Source organism: Oryzias latipes, chromosome 7 (genome assembly GCF_053564925.1).
Source record: "Oryzias latipes strain Hd-rR chromosome 7, Olatipes_Hd-rR_3.1".
NCBI classification, from domain to species: Eukaryota; Metazoa; Chordata; class Actinopteri; order Beloniformes; family Adrianichthyidae; genus Oryzias; species Oryzias latipes.
The window spans coordinates 33780622-33792351 of record NC_136243.1 but is presented as its reverse complement, the minus strand read 5'-3'; the positions used below and the strand labels follow the sequence as shown (position 1 = coordinate 33792351).

General features: G+C 41.1%; 1 long non-coding RNA gene across 4 annotated transcripts; it reads left to right on the top strand.

Annotated features, from left to right (window-relative positions):
* Positions 1-202: 202 nt before the first annotated feature.
* LOC144993941 (uncharacterized) lies at positions 203-11149 on the top strand. Of its 4 annotated transcripts, none has more exons than XR_013657251.1 (5): positions 203-924; positions 4037-4467; positions 7928-8017; positions 8761-8900; positions 9881-11149. It is a non-coding gene; the product is annotated as an uncharacterized LOC144993941 (long non-coding RNA). The 4 variants fall into 4 exon arrangements; XR_013657250.1 differs by having other exon boundaries at positions 203-4242; positions 4347-4467; XR_013657252.1 differs by having other exon boundaries at positions 203-4467; positions 8761-8878.
* The last annotated feature ends 581 nt before the right edge of the window (positions 11150-11730 follow it).

Genomic DNA, 11730 nt, shown 5'->3' with positions numbered 1-11730 from the left:
TTTTGTTTAAAGTTTACAGGTTCCACTTTTTCTGTCATGCAATCATGAATGTCCTGCTTGTCGTCTCCTTCACAGTTCCCGACATTTCATGGAGATGTGCCTGATGATGAAAATAAACACAACTACCGGTTGTTTTTCTTTTCACAAAAATATTACATTGGCTTTACCATCAATTTTGTTTTTTGGCAGATGTTTTTTTTTTTTTGTTTTGTCAAATGAAGCCCAATTGCTACACTACTCATAGATGTAGAGTTAGATAAGCGAATTCTTCTCTAAGGGTTCTGGTACATCGCTGTCCGTCCTGGAAGAGGATTCCTCCTTCATGTGGACACCCCTGAGGTTTCTTCTTTTTTTCCATGGAATCTTGTGTTTTTTTAGGAGTTTTTCCTTATTGAGAAGGAGGGTGTAAGGGCAGGGATGCCCAGTTTAGTTTAGTTGAGCTTGGCAATTGGCTTTTGTATTTTATAACAGATTTTATGTTTTGCACAATTACTAAAGCCTGTTGAGACAACTGTGTTGTACTATTGGGCCATACAAACAAAACTGAATTGAAGATGAGCTCTAAAAAGATGCTTTTTCTGGTCTTTGATAAACAGTTTTCTTCCTCACGTCAAACCCAAAAAGCCGTATTCAACTCAAAGATTGGAACAATGCACAGTGGCCTTGTTGGGCACATTAACGTCAGCAACACCAAAAGCTTTGTGAAGAAGTGCCAGGTGGCTGCCCACGCCCAACACAATACAGCAGCACAACGAAGCAGCGGACAATGAAACTTTGTTCTTCTGATCTTAAGAAAAAGAAGATGGATGTGGGAATATCAGCAGAAATAAAATAAAGATCAGATCGGTAGTCCAATCTATAGTCACCATGAAGGATCTCCAGTTTCCTCTTACGCTGCATCATGAACACAGAAGAAACGACTAGGTAAGTTACTTCATTCTAAACGCTTTGTGTCTTTGATCTTGACTGCCAATGAAGAAAATACTGACACAACTTCACCACAAACCATGAAGGTAAAACATAAAATATTTGTTGCCCTTTCAGATTTTTTGAAAATAAAGTACATAATTTATCAGTCTTTATTACTTATTTTTCAGTTTAAAAAGTGTGCAGAGAAGTTTTTTATATGTCATTCACTCATTTATGTAAAAACAACAAAAAAACGTTTGAAGTGTTCGCTTACAAACTGGACAAAGAAACAGATTTGGGGGATAGAAAGGTAACTGCGTTGAGGTGATAGACACTCCTCATTTAGTGTTTTCCACATGATGGTCTCACTGTGTTCAGTGGGTCTCACTTATTGGAGTCAAAATAACAAAAAAAATAAGGTTTTGTTATTTGGAGGTATTTGTATTATTGTTCAAATGTTTGTTGTAAAAAAAAAATCAAAAATAATGACAATTTTGTTTCTTCATTCATTGTTAATGATATCAGAGGGAACTTTCACGTATTTCTGTAAAATTCTGACCAAACAGGAAAAAAAGACAGTCCACAGTACTGCATGAGTCCTTTTTGCTTCATGGTGAGCATCTTCAACCACCAGAATTCTTTGGAGTTGATTATCTTCAAATAACCAAGTCTTAAATATTCTGACCTCACTTACATTTGTGAAGTTGGAGTCTGTTTTTAAGTGTGTGGATCAGTGACACATTTACCAAACAGGATTGGGAACTTCTCCCTTTGGAACAGGAAATGTGTTGTGAGAGCGGAGCATCATGTTCCTGTCGATGCTCTCATCCTGGTTATTAAACAAGCTGGTTACAAGAAGTATTAGACACGGACATAACATTCATGAGGCTGTTGTCATTCACTGTACTGATGAAGTCATAAACAGATGTGTGTATATTTAACATCTAATGCAGAAAACTGTTAAAAGTATTTTAGAGCCTCGGCGCAGTGAGGCTGAAATGTGACAGGGATGTGCTGATTTCCATGAGAGGATATGACACTTTGATAATGAAAAACAGTGCAAAGTGACTGTGAATGTAACATAAATCCAATCAGGCAATTCAATTTTTAATTTTCTGTCTCCCATCAGATCTGCAGGGAAACTTTTCTCGCTCTCATCTCTGTCAGAAACCGCCGCCTCACCCTCATTGTTCCTCCCATCCAGCTCCACGTCGCCCTCCTTGTTCATATCACTCCTCTTACATGCCCTTCTCAGCCAGTTACCTCCATGCACCCATCTGTCACCTCCACAGCGGGCGAGGAGGAGGCTGATGGAGTGATCTCAAACAGGAAGCAATGCTGCCCTCTGCCGGCTATGATTCCAAATACATCAAACACTCATTTCTCATCATTTTGCGAGTTTCTGCGCTGTGGTGATCACATACTTAAGGATGTATGCCTGAACTGTTCGTTTTACTCTCTAACATGAATTTCTTCAGTTGTATCACTATTATAAACCTCATCATAGTTATTTTCGTCTGAATTTATTTGGTGTTATTCTGTCTTTACTGTTTTTATATTGTCTATCACTAAACGTTTTAGTTTAATGTCTGAAATAGTCAATTTACGATTAAAAAAAAGGGGCAGATACTTCTTTTTTTAAACACCGGAGTGAAATGATGAATATCTAAAGTGGGTAAAGGTTTATCTAAAAATGTTTTACCAGTATTTTATGGTTCTGTCTCTATTCATTTGCAGAAAGTTCGGCAAGAGATTACTTAGTTTTTAGTTTGTGATCATAGTTGATTGCACAACAAAAAGCCTTTTTTTGTGTGTAACATTTTTACTAATGAAGTGACACACGGGTTTATGTTGGACCCATTGACTGTATATAAGAGCTGGACTGAGTGACTCCTCCTCCCTGGTTTTCCAAACAGGAAGTACCCACGGCTCCAAGAAGACAAATTCCCAAAGACTTCTATAGAGAAATAAACATATTTTCTTCAGTCATTCTATTGGTCTGAATAACCTTTCTTGCTCTGATGTCTTTTTTTAATCATGTTCTTTGATGATACAATTTTTTCAGGATATTTTTTCTGTGGGTCAAGCTATTCAAGTTATAAACTGACCAATCAGATTCCTTAATAGAAACTGACCAAACAGATTCCTTAATAGTGGGTGGAGCCTGCTGGCCCCCAAGTCCAACTCTTGACAGATTTTGTGTAGCCCCAATTTAAGTGGTAGGGGTGTGGCCTTCCAACAAGCTTACTGCTGATTGGTAAGAGTGGTTGCCAGAAATGTTGAATCAGACCGACCAGGACCAATCACTGCTTACACAGTCTGCACAAACAAAAAAGGTAACTGAATTTGGGTGACTGGACACTCACTCTGTCCAGTTCTATTAGAAAATCACTAGTTGGACCCATTTGAAGCTGTTTGTAAAGCCATGGCTGCTGGATATGACTCAACCTAAACTAAACATTAACATCCCTCAAATTTGACCAAACTGTACACGACAACAAGTAATTTGCAGATATGTTTGTGTGCATCGGTATATGCGCACTTGTTCATTCCAGAACAGCAAGACATAGAAGAGCACTACACTCCCAAATTAAACTAAAATATTGACAAGTAAACCTATTAACATTATTTTTGATGACAACGTTCCCCACTTAACGTCTTCATGACCAAAACAGGTAAAATCTGAGAACACGCAGGGCTTTAGTTGCATTTTATTTACAGTCTGTAGCAGAAACGGGTCTACTATAACTATCAGATCTTTTCAGGACAGTCCAACATCTAAAAGGGTTTTCTTCCTTTTATGCAAGATCGTCTCTTTAGTCTATTTAGTACCAACGGCAAACGCACACAGAGACAGCCAAAGCTTTTATGTACAAATCTACCTGAGAAACAGAAATAGCACTGATAAATATTTCTTTTCTTCCTGAATAATCTCAAGAGTCTTTCACGGAAATGAGCCAGTCACTTCAGGTTAGTGTTTCGCAGGAGAACAGGTATGTTTGTCTATTCAGCTGCAGCAAATCTGCAACTGAACAAATTCCTAATGACACATTACTAATCTGGCGCCAGTCTCACATTGTGGTGAACAGATCCTCCAGCTCACCTGCTTTACTCTGTTGTTTGTTAGAGCATGAGGGGGGCTGTGGACGATACGGCGGACCGCTGCTCCAGTCAGGGTGAAGACGCAGACCCCCCACTGAAAATCTCATAACACAACGGTGGCGTGGATTTCTGTCTCTCCGTCTCTCCTGCTTTTTCTCACAGTGTTTTGACCCAAAGTGCTTTGGTGACTCACAAACTGCACCCATCCCACCCCACCCGTGCCCCTGAAGAGTAATTACTCGCTCTTTTATTTTCTCCTGCATGGCTCCATATCGGGATACTCATCTCTGACACCAGTGCAGCTCAAATTAAATTCCTTCATCTGATAATGAAAGTCATTAGGTCCTGCTGGAGTCTTGGGGAGGGCCAAACAAAGCTCAGTGGAAGCCAACGTAATAACCTCAGAAAGAAACAACACAGCTGAACTTAGAAGGAAAGCCAAACTGCATTTTGAAGGTAGGACTCACAAGAAACAGACTTTTTTTTTCAATGTTTGAGATTAAAAAAATTGTCTTTGAACGTGTGGAAATCTTTATTGATTTACGATTTTTAAGTAGTAACACTTCCCTAGGTTGAACCATCGTAAACCTGCACCTGCCAGCATGATTGATGGCAACAACAGTGTTTGAGCTCATTTGAATGAGCTTTTTAATGAGGTGGCATTTAGTTTTTTTTTTTTCATTGAGGGAGGGAGTTGAACCATTTTCCAACTCTATTACAAACACACGCAGGTGCAGCGACCTTTGTCACTCATCTGCTCTGGGGGGAGACTTGCATGTTCATTTGCAACACTCCTCTTGCTAAGATTAATAACTGCACTGCAATTTTTCTAAATTAAACTGGATGTGTTGGTCCCTCCAGGAATTTCTGATCCTTCAACTTTAAGCAAACCTTGCATTAGTAAAAAAAATCCTATTATTTTTACATCATTGCAATTTCGCCAACACAGACAAATTTACACTAGATATTTAAACATGAGAATGTTCTTCGTCTGCAGTACCAGACACCTTTCCTTCTGTTCAATGACCTCTTAGTGAAAGAGAGTTTTTGGGTAAAGGTTCCAAAATGGCCACCTAAACATGTGCAACAGTCAACAAACCTGTGAGGATGAGAACACACATCATCTTTAAAGTGATTAAAGTTCTCAGTGGTAGACTAAATGTCCCTAAAATTCAAGAGCCTTTGGGAAAATCCAGTCAGCTGCATTAAAAATCACAACAAAAGCGGAAAAAGACAGTGGCCAGCCGGGAGTTAGCAGAAAGCTAAAATGATGAGAACGTATGTTGGACAGATGATTGTCAACATTGCTAACGTTATGAAAACAAGACTAGCAAAGCCATGTTGACGATTGTAAGCTACAGTGCCTCATTTTACCATTTTCAGACCATTTTACCAGTTTAGTGTTTTATAGCAGTAAAACTTATTATTTCAGCTTAAAAGACCCACATTTAGTGATTAACACAAACACATTTTTCATCTCTTGTAAAGGCTAAGCCAGAAAGGAAGTTATTTGAAGTATTTGCTGTTGTGTCTGTCAATAGCAAATACATTTAGAGTGAATCTTGTAAATCAATGATCCCAACCCCCAGGGTGTCGACCAGTGCAAGTCCTTGGGACAGTTGGTTTCGGGCTGCAGAGGCAAAAAAATAAGACCTACATTTTTTTCACCATTTTATTTACATCTGATTCTGAAGGAAGTTTTATTTTGACAAACCACTGGATTCTCCCAACCACATCTGACTCATTCCTGGCACATGTCAAGTTACTCGGTCACGTGTGAAAAATCCATCCCCCACTTTCTTAAAGCGTCTGTGGCAACCAATAAATAAATAAAAAAATCCAAGCTAGCAACGTAACAAAAAAACAAATGTATTTGAAAAGGTTCTTTAGGCAGAAAAGTGCCATGTGAGGAAGCGGAAGAGCCTTCGACTTCAAAATTAAAGGAAGCTGCATTCAAAAGACAAAAACCAGGAGTCTTTGAAAAAAAGCAATAAATTCCATCCATTCATCCATCCACCTAGCTTTTGCTTATCCGGGACTGGGTCGCTGGGGCAGCAGTCTAAGCAAATATGCCCAGATTTCCCTCTCTCCCAAGCCACTTCCTCCATCTCATCTGGGGGAACCTCAAGATGTTCCCATGCCATCTGAGACACGTAGTCTCTCCAGCATGTCCTGGGTCTTCCCCGATGCCTCCGCCCAGTGGGACACACCCGAAACACCAGGGAGGTGTCCAGGAGGCATCCAGACCAGATGCCTGAGCCCCTTCCACTCCGCTCAATGTGGAGGAGCAGCAGCACCACTCCGAGCTCGCTGCGGGTGACCAAGCTTCTCACCCTGTCTCCAAGGGAGCGCCCAGCCACCCTACGGAGGAAGTTCATTTCAGCCGCTTGTATCCAGGACCTTGTTCTTTCGGTCATGACCCAGAGCTCATGACATAGATGAGTATTGGAACAGAGATAAACCGGTAAATTGAGAGCTTCGCTTTCTGCCTCTCTTCACCACAACGGACCGGTACAGCGACCGCAAAACGGTGGGCACTGCTCCAATCTGCTTGTCGATTTTACGTTCCGATCTTTCCTCACTCTTGAACAAGATCCCGAGATACTTAAACTCCTGGGGCAGGAACACCCCACCCACCCAAAGAGGGCAAACAACCTTTCTCCAGTCGAGAACCATGGCCTCGGATCTACGGGTGCTGACACTCATCCCAGCCGCTTCTTAATCGTCCGCAAACCTCCCCAATGCACGCTGGAGGTCCTGGCTCAATGAAACCAGCAGGACAATATTATCTGCAAATAGCAGAAAGGAAATCTCTCTGTAGTCCCCAAACCAGACCTCCTCCGGTTCCTGGCTGCACCTAGAACTTCTGTCCATAAAGACTGTGAACAGAACCGGTGATAAAGGGCAGCCCTGCCGGAGTCCAACATGCAATGGGAACATGTCTGACTTAACCAAGTTTCTGCTCCAGTCATACCGAGGCTCCCTGGACTCCATACTCCCAGAACACCTTCCAAGTCCAAGACACACGTGGACTGGATGAGAGAACTCCCACGAACCCTCCAGCAGCCTAAAGAGGGTGTAGAGCTGTTCCACTGTTCCATGAACAGGGCAGAAACCATGGCCTACATTGTGGTTCCTGGATCTGAGGCTCGACTATCGGACGGACTCTCCTCTCCAGTACCCTGGCATAGACTCTCCCAGGGAGCCTGGGAAGCGTGACCCCTCGATAGTTGGAACACACGCCCAGGTCTCCCTTCTTCAAAAGGGGAACCACCACCCCTGTCTGCAAGTCCAGTGGTACAGTTCCTGACTGCCCAGCAATGCTGCAGAGTTGTGTCCGCCAAGGCACTCCCACTGTTCAGTACAAATTGACTTGCCTACAAAAGGATATTCCATATACTTTCTTGTTGCAGTTGTAAGACATGAGATCCACACAAGCTGTATTTGAGGGAGTTTAAGTCCAAAATTTAACAAGACGACAATAGAGTGTAATGTTGTGAATGCATGAAGAGTCCTGTTTTGAATTTGAGCTGTCAGTGATTATATCACATGATACACAACCAGTACTTTCTGCCCATCTTTAACTCTATGATCCCATTAAGATAATTCAAACGATACAAGGACTGTCCGTATAAACCATCTGAATGGGCTTTTCGTGACTGTGCCTTTAAGCAAAGTTTACTAATCTCCATAGAAACCAGTTTACAGTTGCTGCATGATAAACATGAGAATATTGAAAGATGTGTAGATGAATCTAGGACGTACTATTCCTAATCTTTAAGTTTAGTTTTTTCTTTTTTCCATCAAAAGACGATTATTGTTGCAGTGTATACAATGTATATGAACCAAATGAGCTCTCCCAGCGGTTGTTTGAGCAGAAGAGGCTGGAGATTACTGTATTTTCTCCCTTTTAAAGTGTGAAAGGAACATAACAACAGGTGGAGAGGAAGAGGAGGAGATATGAGGCATCCTAAGGACCAAACTGAGATTAAAGATCCGTGTGCAGGTGGGTTGCTTTTGATCTGTAATGACAGCTGAATAAGAAAGCCAAAGAGATGACATTTAAACTTGACAGCTCATGGGTGATAAACTAGAAAAGCAAAGTGTGTGGAGATCTGTTGGGATAAGAACGATTAGGGACTGGAAAGGTACACCAAAATAGAAATATACAACTACGAAGAAGATACTTTTTGCTGTGAATGTGTTTATGACAACAAAACCACTGACCAAAGCTGTAGCCAACACATCCCTCTAAAATCCTAGATTTTACTAATGTCTGTATCATTAGTCAAGCAGTTTGACTCATTATTAGACCTTTTTTTTTAATAATGTGATTCACGAATTGATCATTCTATTTTGGTCAGATTTGAAAATCTTCATTTTTTACATTTATTCATATATTCAGAATACAGTCAGAAATTTTGTTTCCTGCGCAATAAATGTTTGGTTTACAGTAGAGTTTTTAAATGGTGGCTTCTGTTTTCATTATTTAATGTTCTTGTTTGTTTGTTTATTTTACAAATCAAAAGAATTAACAAAACCAAGCTAGCATGCTATATTATTGCCAATTACTAGGCTAAGGACTAAGTTATCTTACAACACACTGGAATTTCTAAAGTTAGCCGAAGCATGTGAGGGAATGCTCTAGAGGTCAGGAGGTTGAACATAGATTCAAAGCTGCACAGCGGTGGATGAAAAAACAAGTTGCATCCTCTTTCCATAGTCCTAAACTTTGACTATATTTTACAGTAACCCCCAAGCTGGAGGAGTGGCTAACAGATCCCTGGAAAGACCTAACACCTCTCAGTCCAGAAAAAATGCAGTGCTAGGAACAGCTAAGATACTGCAGGACCCGACCCGAGCTTGGGTGAGAAACCACCCACAGAAGGGTGAGAGGGGGCATTTTATATATATGCATATGTTGCTGGGAGTGAGACTTTATTTCCAAAATGTAATTTAAAGATTGCCTTGGGAAATTAGGACAGGAAAGAAAATATTTGTTTCCCTCTTGGCACGATAGAGTGGTCTAATGAATAAAACCATCAAAAAATGTTGTGTGTGTGTGTGCGTTTGTGTGTTCATGTTTTAGTCAAGGCAGGGGGTCCCTCTATTACACCACTCAAACCATCAGGTTCATTAGCGCAGCAATTACACATTCATGATTTTGCTGTTAAAATGGCATTTGCTGAGGCAGCTGTGCCAACTCATGTCAACCTTAAGTGCTGGGTAAAATACTTTTAATTGGCCTCAGTCTTTTGCCTGGTCGATTACGGGGGCTGGCTTTCACGGAGCACAGTTGAAACATCGGGGCTAAAAGCATCCAACATGGCGGAGAGGCAGAGCGGAGGAGAAGCTCTGAAAACAAAGGTCACAGTAATCACCATAAAGGGCAGCGTGTAGAGTAATTAAAGGGGAAATAATTGGCAGCTAGTTGTTTATTTGCATCTTTTCGAGTGTAATGGCAGAAAAAACACAGCTTTGGAGCGTGAAAGCCAACACACTAAGGTCATAGACGGAATGCCAGTTTCATTTGAGGGTTTGGTGACTTTCAGGTGAAAATTTGGAAATAGAAATACAGAGGATTTGCTGTTAGGGATTACCCCAATAGATTTTCTATATTGTTGTAGTCTTCATGTGCGTGAGTGTGTATGTGCAGAGCCTAAAGAGTGAACCAATGGAACAGGGGGGATGAAACTGTCTCAAAAGTAGGTGTGGGGGCATGAGAGGTAAACAGGTATGTTTGGGGCAGAGTTAGATAATGAGGAAAAAGGCAAGAGCTGTCATGATCCTGCCTCCTGTCTCCACCTGTGAGGAGCTGACAGGTAATCAGCACAATCACTCTCACATGTGTGACTGTCTTTTTAAGCAGGCTTTCCCCAGCGGCCTTCTGCCAGAAAGTCATCTGCTGCCAGTGACTCTCCAGCCACCTGTACATAGTTTCAAGCTCTCATCAGTTTCCTGGTTTTGGACTTCGGATCACAGATTATTGCCAGCCCTGTTCCTGCACCTGAGATTCATCCGAAACTACCATCTTGGCCTCCTCTCCCTGTACACCTGACACCCTCTTCTGGATCAAGGACGGATCCTACCTGGTACATTTTTCACACCCTGACATGGGTTGCAGAGTGGCCCAGTGGTTGGCACTCTTGCCTCACAGTGACAAGACCACAGTTCAAATCCCAAATGTTCCTGTGTGGAGTTTGGATGTTCCCTCAGGGCATGCGTGGGGGTTCTCCCTGTTCTCCACTTTCTTCCTATAGTCCTACAGGATTTGCAATAATAAATTAATCTAATGGATACATGACAATTTAAAAAAAACTTGCACTGTTCGTAAAAATGTTTTTGCGCTTAGAGGAGGTGGATTTTGAAGCGAATAGCAATGTACATATGTCTCTACTTGCAATGGGAACACGTCTTTAACTAAGTCCTGTGACCAACAATCAGTTGGCAATTTGCCTCTTTGTAGGAACTGGTCGCCTTGGGCACTGTACAGTGGGAACCACAAGCGGTTCCACAGCATCACACAGCTCATCGAAAGTTTAGCGTGTCATGTGGAATTGTTGGATCCACAGCTCCTCTGTAAAACTACCAACCACCATTTCCCAAAATGGCATTATCTGTAACCGCTCCCACATGTAAGAAGTTTGCCGCTCCTTGGCCTGAATGAGACGTTGACGATGATGACCGCTAGTGCTGTGGCAGAAATTTGAATGTAGCTGCTGTAAAGGTATTGTTCACGTCTGTCATCTTGTTTTTGAATGACTTTTGGTTTGTGCTTATTCACATAATTGTGATGTAATGGAAACTGTAATTGCAAAATTGTGTTTTTTCGACATTTCTAGAATTTCGATAAAGTTTTGTTCATATGTGTAATGGAAACAGAGCTTTTGTTGCACAATTCATCTTATAATGAATTGTATATCCTAAACAACAGCACATGCAACTTTGCACACTCTTAAACATGATCTTGGTAAATCATCAACATGCCAGCATAAAATGTCAAACTTGATGATTCAAAAGTTTAGCAGCTGTTCAGTTTTTAAATTAATGATTGTAATAAAGTGTTGTCGTCTGACAGTGGACTGAAGAAAAACAACTTGTGACTGTCAAATGACTCTTTTCCAATAAACAGAGGTGGCATGATTGGGGTTCTCTGCTGTGTCAGACCCTCGCAAACACCTGATCATTTCATCTAGCTTGAGAATCATTAACCATGCAGAGGAGACTGGATGCAACAGAAGAAGCATGATGAGATGAGAAGCAGAAGCATGCTAATGATCTGCTCTAATCCAAGTCCATGTGGCATTTAGTCAATAACCAACAATGGAAAATGCAAAAACTAAATGCCATAGGAGCACAGGGTTGGAGTTAATTGACAGATACTTTTCCCATGCTTCACTTTGAGGGCCTAATTAGTTTAAGGTCTCTGGAAAGAGACAGTTGACTGAATCAATGTCCAGGAGCAGAAAATATGAAAATGCACATCATGTTTTTTTTTTTTTAATAATGATTTTTTGAGTCAAAATGACAGGTCTGTGTTACAATCAGAAGTCACAATGACCATTATTTCTCACCCGTTTGAATCATTGACTGCTCCAAATAACAATTTATGGGTTTTCATATTCATGGCTTAGGATGAAATGTGTATCAGAATAAATAAAGGGATATTGGAATGGTGACATGGATGGGACCATTTCCACCACCATTTCTGGAGAGATT